General features: G+C 27.9%; 1 long non-coding RNA gene across 1 annotated transcript; it reads right to left on the minus strand.

The window, feature by feature from the left end:
* Positions 1-2,400: 2,400 nt before the first annotated feature.
* LOC117177197 lies at positions 2,401-6,076 on the minus strand. The gene is made up of 3 exons (XR_004467678.1): positions 5,949-6,076; positions 5,449-5,804; positions 2,401-3,099 (listed from the first exon to the last, which is right to left on the minus strand). It is a non-coding gene; the product is annotated as an uncharacterized LOC117177197 (long non-coding RNA).
* Between the last annotated feature and the right edge of the window lie 209 nt (positions 6,077-6,285).

Below are 6,285 nucleotides of genomic sequence, written 5' to 3' on the forward strand. Positions count from 1 at the left end.
CCGTAAAGTCAGCTGGTAAGGTTATGGCTACAGTTTTTTGGGATGCACGTGGAATTATACTTATGGACTACTTGGAAAAGGGTAAAACAATCACTGGTGAATTGTAGAACTAAAATTCGAATTGGTCGAACACCCACCGTATTAACCAGATTTAGCCCCCAGTGACTTTTTCTTATTTCCAAACTTGAAAAAATGGCTCGGTGGACAGAGATTTCCAGGCAACGAAGACGTCATTGCCTCTGTAAGTGCTTATTTTGAGGGACTTCCGAAAAAGCACTTTTCTGAAGGATTAAAAAAACTTGAAAAGCGATTGACCAAGTGTATAGAGCTCCAAGGAGATTATGTTGAAAAATAAAAAAAAATTTACCCAAAAAAAATTGTTTTTATACTTCATTCTAAGGACTTATTGAACTACCCTCGTATTACAAATTTCTCGCATGAAACTTTTTTAAGTTTAATACATTAGACCTACAATTTTTACATGTTCTGTAAAAAATATTTTTTTACTATAAGACAGCGTTATGCCTTAATGTTAAATAAGGATCTTTTACACCTTTTAAATTTTCGGAAAATATCATAAAGTATACAGAAAACTCATAATATTCTGCAACTTTCACTAAAATCAAACACAATCTTCTTATATAATTTCAAACCCTTTGAAAGCCATCAACATTTTTTTTCAAACAGCCGTAGTTTTGAAAAACGAATTAGTAAAGAAAATTGAAAACGATTTTGAAATATTTTAAAGGATTACTTAAAACATTGAAAAGGAATTTTTAAATGATTTTTCATGCAGAAAAATTAAGTTTCAAGTAAAATTAAAGAAGATTTGTAAAATTTAAAAAAAAATCTGAAAAAATGGGAAGCAATGTTGTTAATTTTGAAAGATTTGAGGACAATTTTAGAAATAATTCAAGTCACTTTGAAAATTACGCAGGAATTTTAGGAATAGTTAATTGAAATTTCGATCTTGTATCATAAATTATTTTTTCATCTGATTATAATATGGTTGATTTTTTTCTTGCTCAAAAAATCTTTTTTGTTTAAAAATTCGTCTTTTTTGCAAAAAATTAATCTTCCTTGCTGAAAATCCATCTTTTTAATTGAAAATTTAACTATTTTTTTAAAATTCGTATTTTTGGGATGAATTCAAGTGTTTTGATTAAATATAAAAATATTTTTTCATTTAAATATTAATTGATAACTTCTTTCTAGAGATTTAACTTTTTTCGTGTAAAGTTCATTTCTCGTAATCAAATTTTCAATACTTTGTTAAAAATTGGTTTATTTTGTTTATGATTAAATTTGACTAAAAATTCATCTGTTTGATTAAAAATTAAACTCTTTGATTGAAACTTCACTAATTTATTGAAAATTAAACTCTTTGGCAGACGATTTATACTTTTTGCTTAAAAATTCAACATTTCGGTTTACAATTGAACTATTTTATTAAGAGTTAAACTGCGTTCTTGGAAATTATTATTTTTTTGCTTGGTTGAAAATTTATAATTATTCTAGTCAGGAATTCATATTTTTGTTTACAATTTTAACTATTTCATTTAAAATTCGACTTTTTAAAATAAAAAATTAATATTTTCAATATAAAGTTCATACATCTATGTTAAAATTCGACTTTTTGGTTTAACATTAACTTTTGTGTTGAAAATTCACATTCTCAGCTCGAAAAATTAATAAATGTACAAAATCGTCTCTATTCAAAAAAATTCAATCTTCTTTGGTTCAAAATAAAACTGGTTTAAAATCAATTTTTTTTCATTAGAGAAATTTTCTACTTTTTGGTTGACTTATTAATTATGTATTACATTCTTCATTGAGAAAATATCTATATCGCATTAAAAACAAATAAGCATAAGAAATAAATATTTGTTCGAAATTCTTATTTTTATTGAAAATTATTTTTCCCTGCGATTATAATCTCGTTGACATTTTGTTCCTTTTTTAAGTAAAAAAATCTTCTTTTTGTTAAAAATTCATCTTTTCGATTAAAAAATAATCTTTTCAAATTGAGGATTTAAATATTTTGTTGAAAATTGGTATTTTCTGGATGAATTTAACTGTCACTTTTTAAATTTAAAATAAATATATTTCTTGATTGAAACATCAGTTATTACATTTCTGGTTAAGAATTCAGATTTTATGGTTGAAAATTCAACTTCTCAATTAAAAGTTAAACTACTTCGTTAATTTTTTTTTAGTATTCATAAGCTTAAATGAAAATTTATAGCTTTTGTCGAGAATTGAACTATAGGTGAAAATTGACTATTTTGTGAAAAATACTATCATTTTTTTTAACCAATAAAAATTCTTTCAGCAATTAGCAGTTGGTCAAAATATCTAAAAATTAAAAGAGAGTAATGAAGCTTATTAAAAAATAGTAACAAAAAAATCGGGGGAAAACTCGAGGAAAATTCCTGGAATTTCTCCTCGGTGGACAAGTCTGCCCTAGAAGTATAAAAAAGGAGAAAAAATAAGGAAAGAGTGAGAGGTAGATTTTGGTTGACTTTTTCCTTTTTCTCGTTCTTTTTTTCTTTTTTCCCTTTGTTATGTATTTCTCTCTAATGACTCGAAAAGGAAGTAGTTTCGAAATCTAATTTCAAATTGTAAATGTTTTTCATTCTCAGATTTCGTTGCATGAAATTATTGATAAGAAAGTAGATTTCTTCTGGATCTGAAATAAAATTTATGGTTTCAATCGGAGGGTCAATCAGAGACAAATGAGATCTGATTCTGAGGAAGAGGCCCTTAGCGTCGGTCTTATATGTTTCGAGATAAACTCCTCATTAGCGCGACAAACCGCGGAGGCTTAATTATCCCTTAGCGGGTGGTCATCCCTTAGCCGGTCTTCGATTGTACAGGTCTGCATCTTCTGTCAGCCACGTCATAAAATCTGGCACCATTCGCGTGTCAATTAGCCTTCGGTCTTCGAAGAATCAGTAATCTTAACCGGTTCATGGCAGTACTTATCGATCATCGACATCAGATCACTTTTTCTTTCTTCTTAAACAAGAAATCCCATCATTACCAAAAAGATACATATATGAACCTGCATCTAAATCCGGCTGGTCGAAAAGAGGAAACCTTGAAATCAGGGAGAAGTCAGGGAATTTTACTGGACAAGAAAATTCCCGGAAATTTAGGGAAAAGTTAGGGATCTTGAAAAAAAGAAAGAATCAGAGAATTTCTGTAAGAAGCACTTCGGGGAAGTGCCGAGACTAATCAGGGCTGCAACACAGTAACCTTTAGTAACTTCTTTCAATTCACTGTTCAGTCACTTTTTTAAGATAAATTGTTATAGTCCATTTTTTGAATGAAAGGAACACCTTAGGCACTTTTCTGTCGATGAACTAACCCCTGGGTTATAACAGAATTCAATTCTGTACCTATTTTGAAAATTTTAATTCTTGAATTTTTATGGTATTTAGAAAGATTCCAAGAAATCTATAACAGATTTTAATAACTTGATGGGATTTTGAAGGATTTTAATGATTTTAGGGTATTTTTAAAAAATTGAACGAATTATCCAGAACCTTAAGAAGTTTCAAAGGATTTCGAAATATGTTCAAGGATTTAAAATATTTTATGGCGTTTTAATCGATTCCAAGGAATTTAAAATAGTTTTTAATCATTTAAAGTTATACCAAAGGTTTTTAAAGATTTTATAATATTTTTTTAGAAACCCAAGAAATTTGAAAGAACTTTGAAAAATGCTGAGAGATTTTATATTTGAATGGATTTTAAAGAATTCATTTACAAGAAATTCAGGGCTTCGGAGAATTAAAAATATTTCAAGATATTAAAAACGTTTTCAAATATTTTTAGACATTTTTAAAGATTTCAATGAATTTTTAAATGATTTTAATACTTGAAAAGGATTTCCAATTATTTTTAAGATTTGAGGGCATTTTTGAAATTCTAAGAATTTTTTAAAAGCTTTCAAGTATTTTAAGCGATTGTAAACGATTTTGAAGGTTTTACCTGAAGGTTTATTAGAAATACTTGAGGGTATTTTAGAAGATTCCATATAAGTGTCACTTGATTCAAGTTATTTTATAAGATTCCAAAGCAATTTCCAATATTTTATGATATTTCAAAACATTCCAAGTAATTTTTGAGAGCCTTAAAATTGTTCAAGAAACTTGAAAAGATTGCAAAGAATTTTGAATATGTTTCAATGATTTCAAGGTGTTCCAAAGCATTTTTTAAATTATAGGGCATTTTTAGAATTTGCCAGAAATGGCAAATTAATCTAAAATATTTCGAGGTATTTTATCAGTTTTAAAGGTAGTAGGCTAGTTTTTTGTAAACTCCAAGGAATAGTCAAGAGCTCTGGATAAATTTAAGTTATTTCAAAAGATTACAACAATTTAAAAAGATTTTATGTAATTTTAAAATATTATCAAAAAATTGTAATTTATTGCCGTAATTTAAAGAAATTACGAAGGATTTTGAATATTACATTGCATTACAGAAGATTTTTCATGATTTCTGATATTTAAAAAAATGCCAATGAATTTTCAATTGATTCAAATAATTCAAAGAAATTTAAAAGAATTTGAAAGATTTTCAGTTCATTTCTTAAGACTCCCAGGAATATTCAAAAGTTATAACTAATTTCAAGGAATTGAAATATATTGTAAAGATTTTATGGATGTTTTTAAAGTTTCTCTAAAATAATAAGTAATCCTATTCATTAAAGTTCTGTAAAAAACTGTTTAAATATTGACAAAATATTTGAATTCTTTGGAACTCCTTGAAGATTGATCAAAATGATTCAAATCTTCAAATTTCATGTAATATGTTTAAATTCCTTAATTTAAGTGGAAATCCTGCAAAATTCTTAAAAATCCCTGGGATTTTTTAACAGTTATTGCAAATTTCAAGGAATTAAGAAAAATGGTAAATATTTTAGGGTATTTTTATAATTTGCCTTAAAAAAATTAGTTTAAGTCCCTCAAAATCTGTGAAAATCCTCTAAAATTCATTAAAATCCTTTAAAATTTTGTATATCACTTAAAATATTTTTAAATAGCTGAAAATCTTTTCAAAACGTAAGAAACTATTTATAAAAGTAAGAATAAATGATTTAACATTCCTTGAATATAATTAAAATTAATCCTATTAATTAAAGTTTTTTAAAACTGTTTAAATATTTAAAAAATTTAAATCATCTAGAAGTTCTTAAGGATTTATCAAATTTATTCAAATTTTCTAAAAAATTTTAAAATATGTTGGCATTCCTTTAAATCAGTGGAAATTCTGCAAAATTCTAAAAAATCTCTTGGAATTTTGTGTATCTCCTAAAATCTCGTGAAATTTCTGGTAATACCCTAAAATCCTTGTGATATTCTGAATCGCTATGAATACCAAAACCTTTCGTTTACTTTAAAAATTTTACATTAAATGTTTTTAAATATTTGGAAATCTTACCAAATTCTTTGAAATGCCATGTGGAAAAATGTTCTGGTGCTGGCCTGGCCTAGACCAGACCGCCAGATTTGCAGCCCTGGCGCTGACCAGATAATCTGGCCTGGGCCTGGCCAAAAGTGTAACGTTTTGTCTGGCTAGCCCCAGACCAGACCGCCTGGTCAGCCGCTAGACAGAGGTTGGTCAGCCGCTAGTTATGAGCTGGACAGTCGCTAGTTATAGGCTGCTCAGCCGCAAGTTATTGGCTCGTCAGCCACTAGTTAATGGCTGATCGATTAATGTCTTATCTTTGAGAACCATATTGTCCATGTTTAGAGGATACGCATTGAGGATACGCTCAAAAAGCAAAACCTGATTTCCTAGAAAAATATATAATATACATGTTTGATATAATCAGTAAAAATTCATGTTTTGCGTCAAAAATATACTGCCATCAATAAAATCAATCAATTAAATTATAGTTTCTAATACTTATTGTAGATAAAAAGTAGGTTTGTACTTACTATTTATTTAATAACTCAATAAAGATTTGGTACATTTTATGCCTCCGCTTTCACAGTTAATTTTTGGCTGGATTTATATATCATTAGGAAAATAATAAGAAATTTTGACAGTTTGTGATACTTGATCGACAAAAAACTAGCACTGTTTCCGAGAGGTCGGAGCCAAGCACTGTCAGAATACTTCAAGTTGTGACGTCAACTGGCAAGATGTCTGCACGCCGAGGGCCAAGCAATGAGTTATAATTACTTGGAAAAACTTGATTCTTTTAATGACTTGGATACAAAAATTTCAATACAAAACTTTTTTAGTTTGAAAAATTTCATTATAGGTTCTGTA

This window comes from Belonocnema kinseyi, chromosome 7 (assembly GCF_010883055.1).
Source record: "Belonocnema kinseyi isolate 2016_QV_RU_SX_M_011 chromosome 7, B_treatae_v1, whole genome shotgun sequence".
Taxonomy (NCBI): domain Eukaryota; kingdom Metazoa; phylum Arthropoda; class Insecta; order Hymenoptera; family Cynipidae; genus Belonocnema; species Belonocnema kinseyi.